The sequence below is a fragment of the Balearica regulorum genome, chromosome 4, assembly GCF_011004875.1.
Source record: "Balearica regulorum gibbericeps isolate bBalReg1 chromosome 4, bBalReg1.pri, whole genome shotgun sequence".
In the NCBI taxonomy this organism is placed as follows: domain Eukaryota; kingdom Metazoa; phylum Chordata; class Aves; order Gruiformes; family Gruidae; genus Balearica; species Balearica regulorum.
In genome coordinates this window covers 26,044,055-26,071,010 of record NC_046187.1, presented here as the reverse complement: position 1 = coordinate 26,071,010, position 26,956 = coordinate 26,044,055, and the positions used below count along the sequence as shown (strand labels likewise).

Genomic DNA, 26,956 nt, shown 5'->3' with positions numbered 1-26,956 from the left:
AATATGATGAGCATATATGTGTTATTCAAAACGAAGAATGATGATTTTCAACTAGCTTTTTTTTAAGAACAGTTTCACAGGTAACTTAAGAGCTTCTGCAGTATAAAATGTCCATTTCACAAGCAGCAGCAGCTGCCATAGTTCCACACATGCCTGAATGTGCACAAGCTGTCCTATTCTTTGGCATCTAATGAGATTAACACATTCTGGTCTGGTTCACCTACAGTGAATGACGATGGTCTTTACCACCTATCACTACAGCTCTCCGAGACTGAGACTCCCTGGTTGAAATAATAGAAATCTATCTGCTATTTATGCGAGACTAAAAGGGCGTTTTTGCCCCTTTACAGATGACCAGGATTTGAATGAATTCAGAAGGTAAACAGAAACGAGTACTCAGGTGACATGAGGAGTCTCGGTGTTGTACAAACGCATTTCATCCTTACAATCCAACAAGGAACACCATAAAGCCTAGTTAACACCCGACATCTCGGCTGGCAACAGACACTGGGATAGTCTTTGCCTGTCTGGCAAAGTCACTCACCTCCACAGCCAGTTGTGCCATGACGCTGTTCGTGTCATCTCCTCCATGTTGTGACGATCCCTCTCCAGCTGTGGCTGCTCCCGCCCTCTCAGGCAGCTCCGTACAGCCACACGCTCAGCCTGGATGGAGCAGGTACTGCCACTCGCATGCGAACCTTGAGAAAGAAACGGGAATATGGCCTGAGGTATTCACGTCAAGTAGGCTGTAAATGCCCTTCCTACTTAGGGTTTAATAAATAGGTAACAGTGCCACAAGAAATTCCTACTTAAATACTTCGGCAAGCAGAAGAAATTGCACTAAATTAGCATGAAAACATTTATCAAATGTACCTCTTGCCAGTTTATGATTTAATGTTTTTAAAAGGCATGTTCAACTTTTTTTTCCCTAAAAAAGATCGAAAATGGATTCTTCATAAATTACAGGTACCGTGACCAGTGGTAGTGTGCGTTTTCTGCATTCGCTGATCTCAGAGTACAACGGAAGGGACCGATACAAGATTTTGTTTCCAGGTTGCGTTCTATGCAGCCACCTCACCCTTCATCAGAGCTAAGCCATTACGTAAGTCCCTAGGGAGTGCATGCAATAAACCCCATTCACTCTGGAGAAAAGCTTTCCTAGGCTTCCTTCAGCAAATTACCCTAGGCTTGGAAGTCAAAACATTGGTTTTTAATATAGTTGGAGATTACAGTGACCACCCTAGTAAGAGTCAGGTTAGTGTTGAGAAGACAACCCTGAGCAGCAGAACACTCACGACAGCAGCGCCTGCCTCCAATCTAAGCGGCAGCTCGCTTGCTCTCTTTTTACGCCCCATAACAAGTTGTTCCTCCCTGCAGATGAGGTAGAGAAATTGTCTCAAAGAATGCTAAAATGAGAGACTTTGCATCAAGCCTTGGGGCAGTTGCCTTGAAACCTGTTCACTCCGCCTTTGAAGATATGCAACAAGATAAACTATAGCTGGCTGTCTTTAAAATTTTAATTGTGAATGTTAGAAAGATTGAGTCATTAACTGTCAACTGAGGCCTAGTTAAATCCTATGCAATTTTTATTTATATAGATCTATATCTCAAGCACCAAAATAGCAACGTTTTCCTAGTGGTTAAAACACTTTTTTTACCTGCTGTTTTATCCTGATGTGCTGTGGTCACACAAGGTTTTACGCCTTCAGATTTTTCCACACCAATAAAAAAAATTTAAAAATTGAGATTAGAAATGCATTGGTGTAAACCTGCAACTTTAGAAAGAAATAAATGTTATAGTGGTAAGTTCCAGCAGTGGTTTGAAAGAACACAGAAACCTCCTCAAGCTTTGAAAGTTAATGTGTTCTCAGAGCACAACTATTGCATCAAAGTGACCTAGTGGTAAGTGAGGAAACGCATGCTGAAGGTCCGCAACGCTTTATTTGGTGAGAGGACGATGCCAACGGACCAGAGACCTTCAGGGACCACAAAGGCAACTTTAACAGTGGAGACTGAAGCACCTACAGAGTTAAGACCCCAGCTCTGTGGAGGTTTTCAGGATTGTAAGTCCAAAATGAATCAAATCACATTCTAGCTGCTCTGTTCCTACCAGTTCTCCTGGTGCACTTGTATGACCTCTTCCAAGCCCAAACCCTGTTCCTTTGCTTTGAAACAAACTGTCCTCCAGACAGTGCTCTGGCTGGTTGCTTTGGGTTAGGATAGCCTATTTTTTGAAAAACAAATGGTTTATTTTTTTACTTCTCTCCTTAAACTTGACAAACAGCCTGAGTAACATTACTGAGATCAGGATAGTAGTTTCTTTCCATGGCAAATAACCCAATTACTGGATCTGAGTGATCACTGGACTTAGTGATCTTGTCTTCCTAAGAAATCTCTAATTTAATGCCAGAGAGCCAGATGGGATATCATGCTTACACGTGCTTGATACATGTCAAAAGTATAGAAGCATCCCTCATTTTCTTAATAAGATGTCCAACAATGAAGCAAAGTGGACCTGAGTTTTCTGGATAGACAGAAAAAATTTTCTGCTCTATAGATCAGGCGCTCCATCCTTATTTTTCTTCAGGTTACTTCCCAATACCTGTTAAGAATCAAACCAATTCTTTCTTTACTCTTAGTAATATTTAACCTCATTCTGTAGTGTGTGGGCAGATTTTTGCCACTTTACTGTTTTCCTGTAATCCAGCTATTAGACTCCCCAAGACCCCCAAAACAACGCTCCATTGCCATCAAACCACTCTTCTACAGGTATCGCAGACACCACATCCCTAGAGCCAAAGGGCCATCTCTACAGCAGCTGTGCACTCTGTGTACCAGGAAACATTATATATAAGTGCACATACTGTGTGCATGTCTGTGCCGATAGGCTCAGGCCACTATTAAGTGTTTGAGCAAGGAAGCCAAGTATTTCTCCAGCACACAGAATAAGGATGCTCCTCTCTCTGTGATACAGCTGAATCCTGCCTTCCTCTGACCACAAGATACTACAGCACTTTTCTAGTGGTTTTTGTTAACCTTCTACTTTATGACTTTTTACCTTCTGTTCAGGCCAGGAATAGCTCTCTTCCAAATGCTTCTCCCAGAGGTTTTTCTTTGTTTTGCATTTCAACAGTCCATAGTCTCATTTCAGACTCTCTTCCAGAAGCCTTCTGATACTTATTCTGAGTTTGGCAAAAGAAAGACAAGGTACAGCGTGTACTCAGAGAATGATTTTACTGTATTTGCATGCAACACCAGTGCTAAAGTTTGGGATTGTCACTTACGTGGGATTTCAGGGAGACACCATCATTGCTCTGATACCACTGGGGCCCCAGCAGAAGGGGGAACCACGTCACCTCTGCCCTTGCCTGTTGCGCTGCCCCACCTTTAGGTCAAAAATTCAAAGAAATAGACTCACCAGATTCTTCCCCATCAGGATGGTCCAAGACAGAACTCCCCTTTGCATGAAGCAGGATTACTGCAGCACGCACACGTTCCGGTTCAGTACCGGTGGCTTCTTACTGCAAACAACAACAAAAAAACATTTCAAAGAAAATTGGCTTTGAAACAACAAAAGGTGTATCTCAGCGAGAGCCTATCTTTCTCCTCTGCAGGGAAGCTGGCAATGGTAAGCTTCCATAGACTATGCAAAACCCTCTTGGGTCTGGCAGCAGAGTCACGTAATCTTCCACTTGGTTCAAGAAAGATTCTTCTTTCAAAATGGCTGTTTGTAACAACGCCAACTTAACAGAAATACACCTTCACAAACTCCACAGAGGCCACTGCTTTATCAGTCAATGAAACATGCCTGGGACTGTCCTCTGGCCCTGAGGTTACACAGCACACAATACCTGTATCCGTACTATTAAATCTATGCCCATGCATCCATACTGTTAAATCCCCTTCTCCCCAACGGGGTGTTGATGCGCACTCAGTCTGTGGGCAGCTGACCCAGGGTGAGCTGGCTGCCAGACACACCAGGAGCGGTTTGGAGCAGATCTGGCTGGTGAGGGCTGACGCCGTGCCGGCCTTTGCTGGGAGAGCTGGAGCCCACGGGGCTCGATGTTGCTGCAGGCCCCGACTCCCCAGACTGCCACCTGCAGAAACAGCCCCAAACCCACCCAGCCACAGCCCCATCTCACAAAATTTAAGCTACAGAGGTGTGCCCCGTGCGCTGTGGGCAGGGAAGGGAGCGCTCTCTGAGGAGACAGCAGTGTGACATGAACAGTAAAACACAGCCTTCCCTTTGGAAGGGCTCTGCAAACCCCCTGTTTGCTGCTCAGGTCGCACAACTGGCCTGCTCTTAGCACAGCTGCTTTGCAAAAAGTACTTTGCAGACCCATGGGTACAACAGAGCCAGCAAACAAGACACCAGTCACAAAAGGTCAGAGCTTCGGCAGGTGGCATCAAAGCGAGGGGAGCAGGACCGGGGAGGGGGAGAGGTTGCTGTGTTGTCCCCCCCCACAGCCTGTACACTACCTCTTTCTACACAGACACCACTGATGCCGAGATGCAGCTGTGGGACAGGCTCGCAAAAATCCCTACAAATAAAATCCCAAGGATGCTGGATCCACCACCTTCACACGAGGGCCTGGTCCCCAGCAAGAGTTGTGTCTGGTGTCCTCAGACAGAGTCCTACCTTTGTGTACCCCTGGCAAAAAACACTGACCGTGGCTACAACCCTCAGGTCCTGCAAGCTCTCAAAGGCCCTCGAACAGCGCCTTGTCAGTCTTCCCCCTCATGGCATGTTCCCCATCCACAGAGGCAGCACAATGGGAAGCCCCACAGACACATTTTTCCTCAGATCCTGTGTCTCAGGTTGTCACGCAGCTGCTCCACAGCAGTTCTGCCAAAAAAAAGGAACCACTGCTAATTTAAAGTATGTTTTTACATGATTTTATTCCCAGATGAGCACAATAAGACAGGTGTGGCACAAGTGCTCACAGAAAAAAGGTAAGTATGCCCTGATAGGTGATCAGTAACAGATCAAAGGCAACATCCAAAATTTAAATTAAGAAAAAAAAAAAAAAAAGCTGGCTGCTTAAAAGAACAAGTCTTTTGCCTATTATTTTGCTCCAGCAATTGTTGGAACTTTCTCATTGGATCTTAATACCAGTATTTTGGGATGCCAGGTACAAGCAAACTTTCTCCCCTTTTTCCAGCCCTTTCCATCCAGATACGAATACTGAGAGTGGCACAGCAAAACACATCCCTGGGTTCAGGTCTAGCACAAGAGCTCCTCATCTGGGAACTCTTGCGATGTGTGGCACCTCATGGCAGGGGGGTTGGAACTAGATCATCTTTGAGGTCCCTTCCAAACCATTTTATGATTCTATGATCTGGTGATGGCACCACCAGAGTTCTCAGCAAAGACCATCTTGACATCCAGCCCAATGTGAGTAGAGAACTAAACCCAAATAAGCACGGAGCGGTGCCATTTATGCTTTTAAATGAGGAAAATACTTGGAAGACTGTCTAAGGCAAGAAATTTGATTAGTAGGATTCAGAGGGGTGTCCAAGACAGACAATTCAACTTTTATCCCTCTGAAGTTCTGAGTTAGCTCAGGAAATGTTGTCATCTTACCTCCATTTCTTGGACAGGAGAAGTTGTGACCCCACGGGGCTCTTCAAAGTTTCCATGCCCAGACAGGACATTCAGTGTTCTCTCTTAAATATCAAATACGCATGATTCTTGGTAATAGTCCAGGGGATCCCTTTAGTAATTGTGCCTCAGCGTGTATAAACAGGGCTCGAAGACACTGAAACTGCTCACTAGTATTAAACCCTACAAGTCTATAGCGTACATCAATTTACATAGAACCAGGCACCTTTATTGTGTAGTGAGAAGTGTCATTAAACATTGAGCAATTCAGTCACCCTCCTGTCATATGCCACTGGTTCTATCCTGCTTATAAAATTATATTTTAATTGGCTGAACTCCATTACCGAAGGCTGATTGCTAAAACCAAGTGATGTTTAATTACCCCCAAGGTGCATCACACAGTTTTGTGGGGTGTTAGGGGACCTCGGCATTCTGGCAGCTCAGCTGTGTATTAGCAAGCAGCCCTGGCACGCTCACACGCTCGTTGGGAAGCTCACTGTGAGCTACTCTGTCAGCTTTTATTGGAGTAACTTGTTTGCCGAATAAAGATATGTGACTGGGGCTTGAAAAAATTATTTCATTAAGATGAAAAATAGGCAGAAAAAGTACACGGTGCCTCAAGGGATGCCTTCATCACCGTGTGGCTTTCGATCAGTTTACATAGGCAGTTAGAGAGCTAGAGAAAAATGGTAAGGGTAACAAGGCAACTACAGGTGAAACCACAGGAGGCACAAATGTGGGATGTAGACAATCTTGCAACTGCACTCACCAGTATGGGACTGCAGAACAACCGGACTCCATTTCTGGCCCCAAAATGCACTGGCAGACACTTCAACTGGTGAGTTTTCCAACAGCCAGCCTGCCTGGGACAGCCCAGGAACATAGCATCTCCACACCATGCAAGGCTGCCAACAGTGACCGCAAGGTAATCTTGCGGCATGCAAAATAATACGCGAGGGGGATTTTCAAACCCTGCTATTAAAAACATCCTTGGAATGATGGCTGTGTCCTGATGCTCAACATGCACAACCCCTGCTTCACATCTCAGTGACGGAGCAACAACTCCCTTCGGGCATGTGTATGGACTACACAAATGAGCTCTATCCTTTGATGACCGTGCTTTTGGGAATACGAATGTCTTGCACCCATAAGGGAAACGCACAGAGTTGCGGCAGAACAGGCACAGGCTGCACCAGTGGTCTCGGGCTTCACCCACCGGCCTTTTAGCTGAGGTGAGGCTGCCCAGGAGCTCCCTGAACATGTTCAAGGGACCGGTAGGAATTTTCTCTGTGCACCTCTCCACACCCCTATTTATCCTGCTGTAGGTAAGGTGAGTAAACTCACCCAATATGGCCGATAAGAGAAGTGGGCAAACGTTTATATCGTGCACCCAGAGGCAGCTAAAGGCCATTGACTTGAACTTACTCGCAAATCCTACTGCTACACACTGTCCTCTTGATACACAGCCACAGCAGAGACAGGCCAACTAGCCTAACCTGCAGTAGCAGACAGGTAAAAGCAGCAGCACAATTAAAAGCTTCCATTATCCAACATTACTGAATGGGGGAAGCTTACAAACAAGTTTAATTTGCCCACAACTTCCAGAAGCCCGGACCTCCAACTCAGCCCTTTTGCCACCGCCAGAGTCAGGCGAGGCACACTGCAGATGCTTTGGACCCAGCTGCCATTACCTTCTGTGGCATGAGATCAGGTCCTTCGTTAATACCATACAAAACACCTTGCTTCTGATTAAAATGAATCCTCTTAGATGCTCAGAGAAACGCATCTGACTTTCTCTCCTGAAGGAACTGCTGAACAGGGCATCTAGAAGGCTGCCTTTCTGACGTACAGAAAGCCAAGAAAATAAAAACCATATTACAAAGGAACTTGGGCAGCCATGAGACAAGCAAGTAGATCAGACACTGATGAAATCACTGTGCTCCCTGAGCTGTTCATATGGGGTTTATCTCAGCTGCTAGTTAATTTTTAACAGGCATCTTCCCTGTCATTGGCAAACTCACTGCAGAAGAGCCACGTGTGCTCCAGTAACACCCAAGCAGCGTTTCAAAGCAGAGGTAGTAAAAGAGTTCTTACTTTAAGTCAGAACTGTTGTTTAAAATCCTATTTCTCCTGTACCTGAAAACAAACTCTTTTGCCTACATCACAGAACTGAAATGCAACATCCTTCGCTTCTCCACCATAGTCTGCTTTGTGCTACAGCTTGCTTTCTTCCTACCTAGGTACAACATGTCATTCCTATCTCCTACAAGGCTCCAAAGTAGATTCTAAAATTAAACCACAACTACGAGCATTCAAAGTCTTTTACAAAGTGCCTTTGCACCAACATGAAACCAGGGCAGCATCAGTGCAAGACAAAGGGAGAGCTCTTGCAGCTCTCATGTTTCAGCACATTACAGTTTTGCCGCAGAGCTTCCAGTCCAGCCAACAGTGACACCACCAACCTGTCTAAATCTCTTCAACAGACCTACCGGCAATTTCATAAGCACTATACTTGAAACACTGACACTTTTACCTGCAAAATAGAAACCCTCACGCTGCCTCCTCTGGTCGCGGTCATTACAACCCTCTGGGCTAGTGGAGAGGTTGCGCTGCCCCCAGTTAGTGCCAGCTGAGAGCTCTAATCCCTGGGCACGCTGCAAAGGCAAATACCCACCGCCCAGCTGGGTCCCCAGTGCCAAGCCAACACCGCTCCGGACAGGCCCCAAGTGTGCCATTTCCCCCAGCGGGAGCTCAGCTCTCCAGTGGAATAAACCAGCATGGGCACAGGCTGCATTAGGACAGCCACGCTGCCCTGTGTACACATGCTGGCTCGCTTGGGTGTCTCTGCACAGCATGACAGCAGGCAGCCGTGGGCATCACAACACCCGCACACCTTGCTGTGGTGGGTTTCTAACTCCTGGCAGGAGCCAATCCTGCTGCTACTGCCCCGGCTTCAGTTAGGGCTGGACTGAGCCCCTGGTGTGAACAGATTCAAACCAAGTCTCTACAGACTGAACTGGAAGAAGCCCCATTTGCCTCTGAGCCTTCATAGTTGGGCAGTCCATGAAGAACAACCACCTGAATTTATACAGCCTATCAAGCCGGCACTACCTAGCCCACAGTGCCGAGGCAGCCCTGGAAGCCAAGATCCTGACAGGTACCCTTGACCAACAGCAGGACAGTGGGCACTAGTGTTGCTTCTAAGCATTAACAAGACTTTGATTAAGCAGCAAGTAGCTAAGGCTGCAAATTCAGAACTTGAAAATTTCTTTATCTTGCCCATGGTAAGTGTGTGTGCACTTTGGAGTTGCATACTGTCCTCATAGTTGTTGTTATTTTCCTCTCCGTTTGCTGTCCTATTAAACTGTCCTTATCCCAACCCACAAGTTTTACCTTTTTCTTCTGATTCTCCTCCCCATTCCACCGATGGGGGAGGAGAGAGCGAGCAGCTGCGTGGTGCTCAGCTGCCGGCTGGGACTAAACCGCAACAGATGTGCTCACCGCAGCACACCATGTGGGGGTACAGCTCCCCATCCTCTGCACAGGTTGCTTCTCTCCACCCCTGCCTTTTCCTCCTCTTCCTCCTCACACAGCTCTAAAAGTTTCCCAACTACACTTTTTCTCTTACCCTCCAGTTTGTTCCAGGACTGCAACTTCTTTCTCTCCATCTTCCAGCTCTGTGTTGCTGCTGTGGTTTTGAGCTTTTGATGAAAAACAGGCTGTCAAAGCTTTTTATCCTCAGCTGCATACTTTTAAGTTTAGGCCCTCATCTACTAGGAAGATTCACGTTAGGTATAAAGCACTGCACCTGGCAGTGTTTGCCAGATCCTGCCCAAACAATAATAAAGTTTCTTTGCCTCAGGACCTGCTGAACCCAAAGACTGTTTTCTCTGGCATGAGAGGGCAATTTACTCCTCAAGATAAATATTAAGCAAACAGGATTTTTTTACTTTAGGAACTAGAACTTTTTCCTGCAGCCACAGTCACACCCCTTGTGCCTGCAAACACTGAGCTATTTTTAAAAAATTAATTCCTGTGGTATTTTCCTAATAGCCATAAAGCAGCAGGCATTCTGTCAGACACGCGTTGCTATTATTACTCTGCCTATGCCTCACGACTGTGACCTTCCAAATTCAGAAAGATTAGCCAGCTGTCAAAAGAAAAAAAAAGTAATTATTCCCTTTATAACATCTCTTCTATTGCTTGTTTTCCCTGGGAAGCAGCTCAGACCTGGCAGGGAACCACCTTTTAGTTCCTGCCCTAAGACTCCATCACATCTGGAAATGTCCAAGTCCTGAGTGTTGCAACTTGGACCTTGTGAATACTAAAAGAAGAAAAGGAAAACTTGTATCTCTTGCAATGTTTCAACAAGCAAAAACAGTGAACCAAAACCCAAGTGAAGTATGGTTTCCCATCCACATAATAATGATGCTTTCTATACCTGAAAAATAACATTCAAAAAAACCCAAGGTGCACCACCAACAGCCATTCCAACCATCATACTGTTCCCTTCATCTCAGGAGATGACAGGTAAATTGAGTTTGTGACTTTGCTAGTAATTCTAATAAAAGCACAAACTCCATAGCAAATTACGATACAGACCTGGATCAGCTTGGGGACCTCTTGTTAAAATAGCAGAGAGAGAGCAGTTAGCTGTTCTCTCTCCTCTGTACTTGTTCCATGGTTTAAAATACAGAACCACATTTTTTCTAAGACTGTGTCAAGATAAACAAAGATTAAAATTAGGGCAAATATCATCTTCCCCTGATTTCATTGTCTGAAACCTCATTAAACTCCTCAGTAAGCAAGGTCAGACCCCATCATTTTTTCTATTCATACACACAATTTATTTCTGCTTGTGGACGATCCGTGCCTGGGGAGAGCACTCCCAAGCAATCAACCTTTCACTCCCAGCTCTTGACCCCATTCTTTTTCTCCCATCCTCACATTTTCCAGCCTTCTGGCCCTCTCCTAAGGGAGAAAACAGCTTTTTGCTGTCTGAGCCAAGAGAAGAAGCAGTGCAACATGCCCTTGTGCAGAAGAAATTGCCTCTTGCCATGTTTTCTACCTGCCAGAGCAAGTCTGCAGCCACCTGCCCTCCTCGTCCTAACCTGCTCTGTTGCTGCTGCCCTCAGCAACCCTTGGAAGGCCACAAGATGTGGCAAACTCCGGAGCAGCCCCTCGTGGCTCTGGTTTGCATCTTGTCACACACACACCCACCCTGCTACTGCAGATACATCCTGAGCCAAAAGCCTCTTTCAAGTCAAAACCTAACTTACTGGCACACAATGAGTTCAGCAACTGGAAACAGTGAAATTCGAAATTTAAGAAATTTCCTGTGCATGTTACTGCTCTTTTCCCTCTTTTTGATGAGTCCATCTTCAAACTCCGTCCTAGAGAAGTGTTGAAAATAAGAACTGGTGAGATACATGCAGGTCGGAGCACCACTATGCTGGGAAAGTATATTTACATAAATTAGGCTTATAGCAAAGTTATAATAAAGGTTTTAGTTCAAATGGTACTACGCTGTTTTTGTCATCAGCTGATTTTCCAGCCCATGAATTCCAGCATCATCCATTTACTCAGAAATAATATTTAATTCTCATGTATGTCAGAATCACAAAATTGACTATGCTTCTTCCACATCAAATCTAAGGAAAAAATAGGTCATGGGCTGTAGAGCTGTCTAAAGCTCAACACTAATAATTGCTGGATGAGAAAACAACAAATAGTTATCAACAACTTCTGGCTAATTTCAGAGGGCAAAACGGAAGGACTTCATTCAACAAAAAATGAGCAAAATCCCATGAGAAAAAAGTGGGTTTTCCTCCAGTCAATATTGCTTACAATAATTCCAGTAGTTTATCTACATTTCTAGACTCTTTGTCCTCCCAGACACTGGAAATAAAAGATAAAATCAACTTTCATCTCTCTCTGAACAAGCTACAGTGAAGTGCAACAGATGACAAGCTGAATGTGCCTCTAGCAGGCGGCTAATTCCAATACTATGCCTTTATTTATATAGGAGGAACAACATGTATATCTATATATTTTACTATATAGATTTTTTAAAATGTATATATCTCATCTATCTATATTAAAAATATATGCCTATTTATACATTCAGGTAAAACACGTAAGAAGGGTTGCTTGAGAAGTGCTGCCAAGGCTGGTCAGTGGTGGGAAGGCAGGACCTCCCAAACCCTTCCCTGGGGCTTGCTGGGGAAGTGGGTGCTACCTGAGAAGGAACAACCTCCCCTAGTGCCAGTTTTTCCCCATTTCACTGGTGCAAATCATCAGCTGTTTGTCAGGCTCTGCTTGTTATAACAAACGCCTTAAGTCTCCTTACATTTTAAAGGCTTTCAGAGAAACGACGTGAACTAGTTAAAAATACCGCATGGAGTGTGTATACACACCCACCCCTCTCTAAGCCAAAATCACAGAAAGCAAAATACAGCCTAATAGCTCATCCTGCCTACCTCCCCTCTCCTGCAGGACTCCTCTGAAACAATATCTGCTCTGTTGCCTTGCCTGGTGTGCATGGAAAGCCCCAGGTGACCCCCTCCTCCTGACAGGCGTGCAGCCTGTGCCCCTGTGTACGCCCGTACTGTGCCTGGCACAAGGAGGCTCTGAGCCGAGCCCGGCACCTCCAGGTGGTACCCGATGTAAACAGATGCCAGAGAGCTCACGCTGCAGAACTTTTCCTGACCTTCAGCCAGAATTTTTTGCTTCAGTTAATTTGAAACTCTTCCTCTTGGGAAACCACCCAAAATGTCTTTGTACAGTTCAGGTCATATCTTAATCAGCTGGTCAAACTTAAGTCCTTTTGATCTTTCCTGGTCAATCAAACTGCTTGGTCGCTTTGCCATTTTTGATTCTGTTCTTGGGATTCTTCTCACATTCGGTGATCTCCTCCTACTCGAGACAGCTGCAGAGTGCCAGGCAGATGGTAACTGCAGACAGTAGTGCGTTCCCACAGCTGACACCAAGACCAGCGCAAGGCTCAGACAGGGCTCACCAGCACAGCACAGGAGCCCATGCCGAGCTCCCTGCTGCTATTGCTACGCTGCTTTTGAAACTGGAGCAAGATAGGGTCTGGCTGTGCCGTGTTGCAGCGAGGATGCGCTGTTTTATTACCAAATCCATCCCCAAACTTCAGTTCACAGTTGTCTGCCTGCTTTGTTCATGGCATAGGCAACACCTCCCTGTAACTGCTTTCCCCTAACACTGAACAGTTACACAGTGGCATTTTATATTAAAAAAATAATGTAAACTATATCACCAATCCTACTGTATAAAATAACAGAAGGTTTCAGACTGTGCAGTGAGCCACCAGGCAATGAGGCTTCCTGCATGACAGTTCTGCGATATTTTGACACTGTGCCAAAGCCTGACAGCAGCCCTGGATTACTGCCTCTTAGCAAAGCCTCTAGGCTGCTCTTCCTACCACACAATTCATCACTGTCCTACTGTTAGCATCAGCATGCTCTGAATGCCAAACGCCAAGTTTTGAGTCAGGGTGTGTATCACGCTCCCTTTGTGCTGATGCAAAAGTGATGCCACAAAGCAGCGGGACAGGAGGCATCGGGCTCTCAGACTAGAAAACATCTGAAGAATTGATGGAGAAAATCCTGTGCCACTGTAATAGAAAGACTGCTTTTGGGAAGTCAATAGTGCTCAAATAGGTGATGCTATAATAATTAATAAACTTTTATACCATGCCATAGTGATCCATGAGAGATCTTACACGAGATGCTGTACGAACAGGGAGATTTCTATTCAGGGGAATCCCACCTATTATGTCATTTGCTTAGACAAAAACCCAAAATGGTGCTTTCATCTCTTCTTTAGGATATTTTTCATCTGAACAGATTCCTTTCAGAAAAACAGTGTTCTATAAAACATGACAAAGCCCCTGCAATACTCTCCTGACAGTGATACAGTGCAATCATCCCAAAGAAACTTGCCTCCCAGATGAATTCAGCATAGCCTGCTGACAGCACTTAAGGTATTGCTCTCTTCATTCAGCATTATAAAATTGTTTATCTCCCGAGTGTTTCATTTCAGGTCCTGCCAAGGTTAATATGCAGGATAAATACTCTCCTCACTCATGGCCTAGCGGGAGCTCTCTTAAACACCTCAAGTTTGCTATGTAATACCTAGGGAAACATGACAATCAACATCTCACACGCTAAATTATGTCAGACTTCAGAATGCAAGCAGGATTTTACTCCAGCTCCTGTGTTCTTACCCTCCTCTGATACTGAAGTGATCCTCTGCAAATCTGAGATACTTGGACTCATGATACTAGAAAAATAAAAGAAATCAGTATTTCTTATAGGGATTGCTGTGAGCAGAGCTTTAGCTGAGCAACAGCTGTCACACCAACCTCCTCCATGAAAAGTTAAGTGCCAGGAACTGAGGAGAATGGAGGGGGGGGAACAGAGAGAGAGAACAACCCCCCCCTTCGCCCCCACCCCCCCCCCAAAAAAAAAACCCCAGAAACAGATCCATTTTAATAATTTTCTCCCTCAGAATACCTTCCCCCTAAGAATCACTTTTTCCCCCCTTAAAAAAAGGTATATCTTTAATAACAACATTATCAGTATTTATTTTTGTTATCACTTTGCCAGTGAAACTCTGGGCTGCTTTGAATAGTTAATCTTTTCTCCAAACCAACCTGTAACTTTCCATAGTTTTCATAGTGGTTGGCCTGGAATGAACATGTGCCCTGATAAAGTGCAATGACATTTCGCTGATATGTAACTACTGTACATTTTCTTTGGCAAAAAGGTGGACTCTCCTTCTGGAAATTGTTTATAATTCAGAAATCTACATACTCCACAAAATGTCTTGGTTACTCAATTAAGTTCATAATGACAGAGAAGCCATTCATAGAAATAATCTGTTACACCCAGAGCAGAAAATTGATACCTGAGGACACACACCAACACATGCATGAAAAGATGATGTGAGTTTATCTTGGTTGGACTGTATCTGTAGAGTTGGTGTCAATCTGCAGAGTTTTACTGTCAGTACAGCTACTACTGTCTGCACTACCAGGCTAGAACAGATTAATTAAGTCTCGTTAACTCTGAATCCTGCCCCCAATGTGTCCAACACACCTTCAGACAGTTAAGGAAAAACTTGCCCATTTTCATTTTCAGCAACAGTATGTGCTATTGAGACTTGTCAGAGATGCTGACATCTAAATATGCTTCACTAACTTCTGAGTTTTGACTGCTTGACTCTATTTCCTGAATGCCTTATGCCTGCAATTTCCCCCCTCTGAATCACACAGCTCACCTGTGTCAAAATAAATTTATCACCTATTAATTTCCACTCTTCTACTCAGATAGTTATTCCACACCGCCAGCAGACAAGGGCAATGCAATGGCAGGGCATCAGGTCACTAACCTAACATCACAGAGGAGGTTACAGCATTTCCACCCTCTGCAGTGTGCCCACTTGGCAGTCTTCTGACTGTAGGTTTCTGGCAAAATATAAACTAGATTTATTTTTTCAGTTTTGAGAGAGCTCTTCCCTGAGTTTATGGACTTGGGTGTCCACTTTACCTCATTTAATTTAAAGAGAGATAGTTTTTCTTGTTCTACTGTAACTGATGAAGGCTTTTTTACCAAAAACATTTCACAGAGGAGTTAAACCCTACATAGCAAACGTCATAAATGATGAAAAACTGTCACCTTTGATAATTCCCTTTCCAAGAGAAAACAACAAAACAGAAAACAAGCATGTTTTAAAGGAGCAAGAGATGATTCTTAAAGGAAATTAAATCCACAGATCTGACACAGCAGTGCTACAGCTGGATAGAGTTTTGCTTCTTGACCATCCATGTCAAAAATAAAAAAATGAGACATTTTCTAGTGTGGAGAAACTCAATCTCTCTCAGGAAAGCTCTCCGTTTGATTAAAACCACTGTGTTCTGTCTCTTAGCCAAATTAAACTCAGTTTTGCTTTAACTGTAATTCTGCTTTACGATGCCTCCTTGTTACAACCAGAGTGGGGTGTATTTTTCCAAGTGAAAGTACTGGCACAACTGCAAAGGAAATGTACTTACCATCACCCTTCCACCCTAATGCTCGATTAAAGCAAAAGCTGAATAAATGAGTTGTTTCCACGTTTGGGAAATCAGGTGGTCTGCACCAGCTCTCTCCCACCTAAACATCATTTGACACTGCTACCACTTGCCAGCAGGAAGCACGGCTGCTTGCTGAAAGCTGCTCTGTCAGCGTGGCACTACAGTCTCTCATTCAGAAGATGTTGATTTAATTAAGAATATTTAAAAACAGACAAAAGGCAACTAAAAAGCCTGTCAGTCATTGCGTACAGTTTCCCAGCTTCTGTTCTTTGAATACATGAGGTCCTCACAGACCTGCCACTGATACAACATGCAAGCTATCAGTCCTCTTGACTGTACAATACCTGTATTGTAGCACACAATAAACAATTTCACCTCATACATTTACTCAGCTCAGTGGCAGCATCTTCTCATGCCCAACTATTTTAAAAACATGCTTTCTTTTTGGAAGTATCTTATAAGGTTCTCAGATTACCAAAAAGCTGTCCAACAGACTTCAGGCATGATTCTTTCTAAAAATCGACTGGCAGGATTCCTTCTGTAGCATGAAAATGAAAGAGGGTTAAAAACTTGGACGCCTGGTGAACACAAGTAAAAGTTTCCTCCCAGAAATTCAGGTTAGCAGGGGTTAGCACTGTTAGATGAAGAGCTACGCTTTGTCAACATCTTTCACCCCTGAGCCTTGAAGGGAAGGCGCTCCAGGGGGACCGCTGCTGTAAAAGATACCTGTTAGCAGTACCAGTAAACCTGCACGTGGACATCTGAGACTTGAGAAACACTCCTCAAGCCAGACAGGCCAAACATCACACCAGAACCCGTGATCTGCAACAAATTCTAGTGTCACTTTTGGAAGCCCCACCTCAGGGAACTCTCCAGGCTACTGCATAGGAGCGCTTTAGTTTGCAGAGTGCCAACAGGGTCTAACAGCTCTGATGGATCTAATGCTGTGACCATTATAATGGCAGCTACTGGGTTTATATTTTTAAGTATTGTAACAAACAGGTAAATATTTAGTTCTTTTCCCCATACAAACCACAGCATGATTTAATTAGCAATACTCTATTTCTCCACATACAAACAACAATACTGATGCAGTACCAAGGTAGACAGTCCCTCATAGTCTCCATTTGCTAGAGATAGTAGGTAAGGGTTCATGCTAGAAAAAATAATTCAGTGAAGGATTTTCAAATATTGGTATTAAATACCTTGAAAGTGTGATATATTCATCATATGAACTACAAAAGCATCCAGAAAAACAACTGCAGTTGGACCTCGCACAAGCGTATAGGATCCATCTCCCAAATTGCTCTAAAGAGTGAGTCAAATCAGGCACACATTGGAAAAAGAAACAAAGTTCTAATGAAGTTAACTGAGCAGCCTCAATTCAGTGGTAGAGGCAGGAATAAACTTGTGGTCTCCCCAAATCAGTTTTGTATCCACATGTTCATGTTGTCTCGCTGGTGGATAAAAAAACAGCGGTGAAGCATACCATCCCCAGCACAGCACAGCTTGAGAAATACGATTCTCACAGCTCACACAAACATCAGTTCATAGCACATAAAGAAACTTCAAAATTGCTCTTTAATGCCTGTTCTGGTAGAGTTTCATGCTCAAGTAGCTCTGCCAAAATTGCAGTATCAAATAACGAATCATCGTATCATCCCATTGACTTGCACTGGAACATGCTCCCTGAAATGCATTCAAGAAACGTCATAAATGCACGCACCCAAACGTTGCAAAAATAATAACCCCAGGAAACAAAAAAAGGAGGTAACAATAGCAGAATTCATTGCAGGAGCAGCAGCATATCAGAACAGTGACAGAAAATCAAGTCCTAACAGTGTACAGAAGTCATGCCGAACAAACACGACTGCTATCATTATATTAAAGAGCAGGACAGACAGACAAATGAAACACTGGAGCACACAGTCAAGTTTCCTTCTACAGTTCAGTATGGAAGTTACTGGCCAAAATAAGATTATTCACTCCCCAGTATCTCATCTCAGTGTTCACTCAGGGGCAGATCAGATTCAAACAGTTTTCTTTCTAACTAATAATTTTTTTACCCACCATAAATCCTAATAAGAGACACAGGAAATGAGACACACAGAAAAAAAAGCAGTCAGTCATAATTGCTTCATTTTACTTTTCTCCTTCTGGGTCAAATCTACATTGCTGCTCTTGGCAGATGCATTTACCAACAGGAGACAGTGACCAGCTTGGTTCTCAGCTAAAAGTGCATAATGATCTTCGCTGAGTAGGACTACTAGATTTGTACCACAGCAGACTGAACTACTACTGTAAATGTAATAATTTTTGCAGCTATTCGCTATCAAGCTTGCTGCATTCCTGTGCTCAATTTTAATTGTAAAGAAATAATCAGACCTGATCACAGGCTGAGTGAGAATAACATTTATATCCTCAGAGGCGGTAAAGAGAATAGAGACAATAACTGGCACAAACCAGAATCTGTGTCGCAGGGAAAAGCTGGAGACTTCCATCCGGCAGGTTTCTAGTTAGCACCCTGCCTTTCAGCTCCAAGCTGAATGCACTGCCACTGGAAGATACTTAAGTCTTGCTCAGTAGTTGTATACAAATCCCAAAGACAATAAGGGAAACAGCAGGTTATTAAAGCTGGCTAAAACCAAAAACCCTAGGCACAAAAACCCCAACACAATGCTGCCATCAGTGATACATCTGGTAAACAATAACTGAAATAGCTGATGATTGCAAAAAGGGGGGTAAAGAAATTGGAAGAGACAATCTGCTGTATTCTATCAAATAAATTGCTTATTTCTCAGGAAATCCATACATCATGAGTATGCTATGGTACACTTGTCACATTAAATGACTGTCCAGAAGACTTAAGTGTATATCTGATAATCTTTTCTTTTGCATGAAATGTTCTGTACATAATGTTTTAAATGTCTTCTGAGAATCTGAGCTGTTGGCTCACTGAATGAAAAGCACACCTCATTCACGCATGACTGTGCCTGAGATTTCACAAAGAAGCCAGACCTACCTGTGTGTCTCTGCAAAGCAAACACCAGCTTCAGTAAAGGCAGTAAACACATGAATACCTCTTAAACAAATAATTACACTAGTGCAATACTGGGAGAACGGATGCATTCCAGACTTGCACTCAGTTGAGAGTTTCTGGATAACAAATTTGTTCAGCAACACTTGACATTTATCCCTTTGTCCTCTGTACATATTAAGTTGCTCCCATACATTTTCTGTAGTTAACAGAAGACTATCGGGACCTGTCTGTTACCTGCAAGTACTCTGAATGCTGAAGAGTGAGCACAATTTCTACTCTTTTTTAATGGTAAAAACAGGACATTCTGAATGCCTACACGTTTTATTTGACTTTGCATGTCTTCCAGGTTTCCCACAGCCCTTCTTTCCCCTCTGAATGGGTCTGAAGTTCAAACTCTTCCAGTAATACCCAACTGTAACTCCCACCTGCACTGCCAATATTCTCCAGCCCTACTGATATCTCAGAAGGCCCACTGGGAGCCTAAAGACTCTGGATCTTTTGGATTAAGCTACAGTAAAATATTCCACTTAATTAAGCATAATTTTATATAATTAATCTGCACAGAAAGCATTAATTTACCTTGCTATCTCAGATTTCCCCAGAGAAAAACTTTACAGTTCAGATGATCCCCACATTTATTGCTATAAATCTTCGTACCTTAATAACACAGCCTGCAAGTACAAAGAGCTTCCCACACACTCATTCTAATCAAAACAGAAGTGCTGCCATATACAGCATGTGCATGAATTCCAGCCTTCAGCAAAAACAAACCCTGCCACAAGACACTCTGTAGAGCCAATCTGTCAGCATCACAGAGGCTCTCTCCATTCACAGCTCTGCTGTTTCACATCTGTCAGCAACCGAGGAATCATCAGTACGAGCCAACTCAACCACAACCCTAGTGACTAGGCAGTCTAGTTTCCCAGACTTACCCCATTTGGAAAACTGTTCCCTCAAGTCCTGTTCTTATCCATTAAAATCAAGGCTGTCTTCCACTTTTAGTAAGACTGTGCAGGATTTTGCCTTGTGTACTTAGAAATGTGCAGTGCAGTGCGTGCAGAGATGCCCACTTAAGCACCAGCTTTGTTAATTTGCCTTGGAGGAGGGAAGAAGTACTCCACTGTGCTAGGAACTTGGGGATTCATTCCATGCAGCATCAACAGCTCTCACCAGCCCTCCCAGTCCTGCTGCTGTGTTGAAAACAACTGCTCCAGAGAGGGTTTTAATTTTAAAATTGAAAGGAAAAAGACACTTCAGGCCTTGAGTCCATGCTGGGCACCATACATTCGTGCATTTTTAGGTCGTCTCTACCCTGCAGTCAAACTGGGCACACACACACACAAGACACAGGCCACAGGCTTGCACAGTGTCACACGCAATGTTTCCCCAGCAGCTAATCAATATGAGCTGTGGACTAGACAGACGCCTCCAGAAAGATGAGGTTTTTTGGATAAACAGAAATGAACTTTGGTTTACGTGGAAATGCTTCTTTGTTCTTGCTTCCTCACTGATCAGTCATGAGTTCTGGATAACCCTATACCATCTTCCCACAAAATAAGTCTGGTTTATCTTAGGGCACAGTGACATAATGAAGTAACTATTCCCTTTTGTGCTCCAAAAAAGCATAGGAATTACTGTCAATTTGGTCAGTATTTAATCTTACTAGCTGCCATTTGTACAGGTGAGAGCATCTTTTGGCAGGATTGTGTGTGTAAGGCTCATTGCTTTTAGCAAAGGGCAATAGCCCGTCATCCACACCCATGCTGCTATAACACAGGGGCAGCTGCGTCAGGACAGTGTCCTGGGCTGCATCAAGAGAGGCGTGACCAGGAGGTCGAGGGAGGTGATTCTGCCCCTCTGCTCCGCTCTTGTGAGACCCCACCTGGAGTACTGCGTCCAGCTCTGGGGGCCCCAGTACAGGAGAGACATGGAGCTGTTGGAGAGAGTCCAGAGGAGGGCCACGAAGCTGATCAGAGGGCTGGAGCACCTCTCCTATGAGGACAGGCTGAGAGAGTTGGGATTGTTCAGCCTGGAGAAAAGGCGGCTCCGGGGAGATCTAATTGCGGCTGACCAGTACCTGAAGGGGCCTACAGGAAAGCTGGTGAGGGACTGTTTACAAGGGCATGTAGGACAAGACAAGGGGTAATGGCCTTAACCTGAAGGCGGGTCGATTTAGATTAGATGTTAGAAAGAAATTCTTTACTGTTAGAGTGGTGAGGCACTGGAACAGGTTGCCCGGAGCAGTTGTGGATGCCCCATCCCTGGAAGTGTTCAAGGCCAGGTTGGATGGGGCTTTGGGCAACGTGGTCTAGTGGAGGGTGTCCCTGCCCGCAGCAGGGGGGTTGGAACTAGATGATCTTTGAGGTCCCTTCCAACCCAAACCATTCTATGATTCTATGATTCTGTGACATGTACTGGAATAATCTTACCCACCATCACCTGGTTCAGCAAGAACGCCAGCGTATCAGAGATCAGGAGGTTCACACTTCAGTTCCTTCAGGAAATGGTGTTCCAGCGTAGAGGAAACAATCCTGAAGAAATGCAGGGAATATGAAGTTAAGATTCTCCCTCTCTCCTGCATGAGCATTTCAAATTTTCCTTTGATTTCAGAGAATTTGTCATTTATAGTTAATTGTTATGTCACTATGTCTGGAAGTATCCACTGAAAAAAAAATAAATTAGTTATCCACTTGGAATAATAGATAATACAATGTACTATGCAGACTTTCTAAAAGCACCATCCTTGCTTTCAGGAGCGTACATGCACCTGGGAAAGGAGGCAGGGGAAGCAGGTAGGAAAAGACAGCCTATGTTCATATATGAGGAGAAAACGGAGCGTGCAGGGCAGGCCTGAGAAGGAACCAGGGTTAGAGGCTGAGCACTTGGTGAATCATAATTCTTTTCCAAGTCTCAAGATTTTGACTGACTGATTGACAAATCTGGGTAGGACATCTATTATACTCAATATCTCTATCTTCTGCATACTCATTTGTTTTCACTGACATGAGATTGCCAAACTTTTAATCATCTTAGAATCATAGAATAATTTGGGTTGGAAGAGACCTTAAAGATCATCTAGTTCCAATCCCCTGCCATCATCTTGATGAAAAGAACATAATTTTGACTTCTAAATACTTCACTTCTTTTAAAAGCTACAATAAAAAATGGCTTTTGGTCTGAATACAGGTTTCTTCTAAATATTCAAAATGTGCTGGGATAATTCTTACTGCTTGACTGCAAGGAAGAACAACGCTACGCTGGAGATATATGTGTGTGTATATATATATGTGTGTATGAGAAATTCCACGGTTTCCCAAGCTGCATGGCTATCATTAAAAAAAAAACACAAAAAACCCCCAGCCACTCAAATAAGTGGTAAAAAAAAAAATTAAAGAGGGAGGGAAAAACCACTTCTGAAATGCATTAAGTACATGTGCACTCATACACTAAATCTACCTACAGTATGATCCTTCAGTAATGTAATTTATAGTTTTGGAGAGTTGTATATGACCAAAGGTTATGAGCCTCTCTTGCAGCTAGACTTTCCTGCCTCCTCTGTGAAGCTCACACTGAACTAGACTGGAGGTGGGGGAGGATGATGATTACTTACTGTTTTGCACTCTAGGTGGGGATTGACAGGCAGGCTTTCAACATCAGCCAAAAAGTAATCAGCAATTACAAATTGTATTCTGTGATGAAGACCATGCTGTGCACATGTGGAGCATTCTGGCTGCACACCGTCTCTTTGCCAAGAATTAACGAGATAATTTTTCTCCTTGGAGGCTATGCCACTGCTAAATTCAAGAGTAAAGGCAGCCTTTGCACAAGCAGTACCTCCCATACAGCAGGCCCCTGAAACAAAACATTACCTAAGTGTAGGCTGCAACTCAACAACTACAGCCAAGAAAGGCTCCTCCTCGCTCTGACAGTGACTGCTTGCAAGTAGGATGGGTTATTTGAATGTGAGAGGCTCCAGGGTCTGTGTGCATACTCTCAAGGCTGTTTACATCCCTTCAACACGTCTTTGGTGGGTGGCCTGTCTCTGTTTTGGTTTTGATTGTTTCTACCCCCTCCTGTTTCCCTCAAAGTACCATTATTTTTCTATCTGCTATTCCTTAGCCTGATTAAGGCGCTCTGGCTATAGGAGGTGTTTTTAATTTTGGTTTTGTAAAAAAACCAACAACACAGCAGAAAATCCTCAGGTCCTTGAGTGGATTCAGGCAAAGCTTGATGTTTTGATCATCCCTGCTAATTGTTTCTAGTGAAATCAGAATAAAGAATTTAAGGTATTTAAGCCTACGCCTAACTTAAAGCTAGGAGTCATGATATTATCTTCAACGTGACTGTGCCTCTGATCATCTCCATAAGTATCTTGCTGAATCAGGAAAACAACCCTCATGCCTGCTAATAGTTGCACTTCTTAAGCTTTCTTATTAAAAAGCATTCTCCTGAAAATGAAATCTGAAACGGGGTCAGCAGAGACTTTAAGAGGACTTTGTAGTCAGCCTAAGATTTCACGAGGAAAACAGATGCAGCAGACTTTTCTTTTTTTAAATCAACTAAATGAAATCAGTAAGGACAAATCTCAGCAATGAATGCCCCATTTAGGCTTATTCTATTGCACAGGCAGAATGGGTGGTCTGCAAAACAGGTTAACAATTAACATTAGAGGGATGGCTCTGCCAGCATTTCCCACTAAAACCATTTACCGACTGTATGTAAATCCTGACCCTTATGAGGACAATTTTTCCAAGCTCATGACCAAATTTTTAAGTGTTTAGCAGTGAGTGTGGAGGTCAGATTTTTCAGGAACTCGGGTGCCATTTGAACTTTTAACAAAGGGTTCCGATTTTTGCAAGTCCTTTGTGTAAGTAACTGAAGACTTCTGAAAATTGGCTATGTGTGACAAGAAGCAGTTTCTGTTGCATGAAATAACCTGGTTCATACCTGGTAGTACAGACAATAGTCTGATAAGTTTCTGCACAAAACTGCAAGAGTCCAATGCTGTAATAATCTCTTAAGATGTTATATATCATGAACAGGTGAGGTTCTGTGAAGGACAACACAACATTACAGCAAGGGAACAGAGGCACAGTGGGGATTACCCTAACCCTTAATGTAGCAGAACAATGGAGTCAACATGCAATTATGGCCACCAACAGGCCAGGCCAAGCATCACTCCTTTTCATCTGCTCCCTACATCAGTAATGACAGCCAGCTATGCAAAAATTTACAATAAGGCGAAGTCCTCCATGCAGCTCTAGCAAATATAGGCTTAAGCCTAGCTTAGTGTCAGAGTCTGGGAATCATTACTTTCTGATCCCTGGGACAGTCTGCTTCACTCAAGTTTTAGATGTGAATTTACACAGAGAATGAATCATACCTTGAATTTCCTCACACCAAGTCAAAACTCCCAGTCCCTCCTGCCCAGCTTCCCTTTCAAACTGGTGACCCATCCACTGCTGCACTTGCATCTAAGTTGCTTGCTATGGATGACCAACCACCCTCAAAAACTGCATAGGATATAATGCTTAGGGGCTTCTCCAGCATAATTTTGTTCTCACAATACATGTTTGCCTGTGCTCAAAAGCCAAAATCCTGAAAACACCAAGAATCTCAGAATCTGAGAAAAATTGCTGGGTATATTCTTTTGTAATTTGTACCTCAGAACTATTAAATGGTTTTATTGCTTCAACTACAGTAGTAGTAGGTCATACAGTAGTTGAAGGTCATAGAAAGAAATTAGGGTCCAATATGCTGGTGGCAAAGGAGCAGGGAGCTTCTTAGCAGTCTATCATCCCCCTATCGTGGTTCTGCAACTATCTTTCTAAGTTCCTGGCTGAAGTTAACAATAGATCTGAAAAGTTCAGAAATGCTTACCTCTTACAGCATGTTTAACACAGATTTAAGCTCCAGTTCCCGTGTTTATTCTGGGTTCAGTCCTCAGTTCCTTACAAACACTTAAACAAACAAACAGTTAAAGAGCTAAAGAGTTAAAAGGACTAATGCCTCTTCCCATTTTCTTAGACTGACCTCACCTCATTTTTAGGGAATTCCCCTTGACTATGTGCATGCATATAATATTATTTATAGAGAAAGAGACAGACACATGCGCTGCACTACATGTATCAGCTAAAGGTTTCTCAGTGCTATTAGCAAATTTATTCCTGTCACCTTGGGGGATGAAAGGCCTGGTTGGGGACCATTCATCATGGAAATTGGAGAAGAAGAGTTGGAGCTGCAAGGGAAAGTTGGCTTCAGAAAGGCTCCAGGAGAGCCAGGCCTGCCCTCCTCGCTTCCTCAGGGGACCAGAGATTTCCAATGCTGCTTCTAGGAAGACCTCTCCATCCCTGGCAGAAAGGGCAGTCCTGGCTTTCCAAGACTGGCAGAGGTGATGTGATGAGTTTTCCTGGAGAACTGCTTCTCCTGCTGCACTTCGGCAAGCCCTCTCCCTCCTTGAACACATGTACATATATGCAGGTAAGGTAGAAAAATGAGGAGCACTCAGTTTGCTCACCTATTTGTATTTGCACAAGACTCAAAGGAAAAAAAAAAATTAGGGCACTGTAACTGACAAAATTTCCATTTGCCAAAACACTAAAATTCTGCTTTGTAACAGGGCATCATGGTGACCAGCCTGTCACAGCCAGAGTATTGTATTTATTCCATCTTAAGTACTTCAAATTCTCAGCAAGTTTGCCAAGCACATGAGGTCTGTCCTACTGCAAGCTTAAGAGGATTCATCCAGATCTGTATTCATATGGAGGGGTATCACAGAGAAGAGATGAGACAAAATGAGCAGAAGCTTGAATAAAGTGGAAAGTGAAAGAAGGCTGAGGTTCCTTTTTTCTTTTGGCATTCACCAGATGACCACCAGAAAAGCAGGATATCTTCAAGTTCAGTATAATAAATTCCTAAAACCCATATGTTTAGATTATTTGCTACTGTGACCGTTTATTGCACAACTTCTATGTGCAGCACATGTAGTAGGGCTGCTTGACTTTTTTCACTGCCTGGTTTTTCCTGCACTACTTCACAAAAAAACCCCAAACCCCAACACCCCCCCCCAAAAAAAACCCACCCCAAAAAACCTAGGAAAAAAACCCTAGACAGCCACCTTGTTTCTGCCACAACAGGAGGTGACAGTTCTTACCACTGTCTCAGGATGTGATAACCCAAGAGCAGCCCCAGTTCATGAGCAATGCTGGTGCTCCTGTAATGAGCAGTGAGCAAGAGGCAGTAGTTTGAAGCACAGCCCTAGGTGCCAGTTATTCTACCTTGTCAGGAAAGAGTAATTAGAGAATAACTCCCTGTTGCCTTCAACTCTCTCTTGCCACCCCCACCGGTCCTCATCCATCATCATGAAGACTTCTCTCAGTGATTCATTATGAGAGGGCTGCCTTTCGAAGGGAGGCACTGAGAGGAATTTTCCACTTCTCCCTCCCTCCCGCCCTGCACTGCAGCAATCTCATTTCATTACAAGCAAAAGATCCTAATGTCAGTGGCTTCGGGCATCTGCTAATAAGGAACAAGCAGTTTCCAGGAACAGGAGACATAATGAGTGCATTAAAAAACTCTTCCGAGAAAGAAAATGCGTCACATGTTTCCGATAGGGAAGGTAAGCAAAAGGTAAGGGCCTGTGAAAAGCTGAATGAAATCCTGGAGGGAGGGAGAGCCTGTAAAGTACACAGTAAAACCACTATCAAGCAGGATGAAAGAGAACAAAGAAGCCTGGGCAAATACCTGCTTACCTAAAGGACTTTAAGAACAAATGTAGGACAAATATATCTTTGCACATATAGTACCAAGAAGCACAAAGCATTTTAAAAGCAGTGAGAATATTTGGAACAACTGAGCTCAGCTAGATTGCAACAGCACTGGCTTCTAACTGCCCATTTTGCTGGTTTCTCCTTCAAAAGTAATTGTAAAATTTTTCTCTGCATGAAACAACAGGCGGACTGACCTATTAGTAAAGCAGATTCATGTGCATGTACTACATTGTCCATACAAATATTGCAAAAGAGGAATTTTCATTATTCCAATTCCTTTGAGCTATTCTAGCTAGGGTCAGAGGTTCCTCCAAAAAGAGCTAGAAGTTTTTAACAGCCACGTCAGTTTAAAGAAAGCTGTTTGCTAACTATATTGTTATAGTTATACATATACTATGCATATATATAGCATATAGTTATATGCTAAACTAAACTCTTCATGTTCA

At 43.5% G+C, this 26,956-nt stretch overlaps 1 long non-coding RNA gene across 2 annotated transcripts; it reads right to left on the bottom strand.

Annotated features, from left to right (window-relative positions):
* Positions 1–361: 361 nt before the first annotated feature.
* Positions 362–25,757, bottom strand: LOC142601700 (uncharacterized). Of its 2 annotated transcripts, XR_012835264.1 has the most exons (5): positions 22,352–25,757; positions 21,175–21,272; positions 3,037–3,521; positions 1,659–2,224; positions 362–698 (listed from the first exon to the last, which is right to left on the bottom strand). It is a non-coding gene; the product is annotated as an uncharacterized LOC142601700 (long non-coding RNA). The 2 variants fall into 2 exon arrangements; XR_012835263.1 differs by having other exon boundaries at positions 21,175–25,757.
* Positions 25,758–26,956: the final 1,199 nt, after the last annotated feature.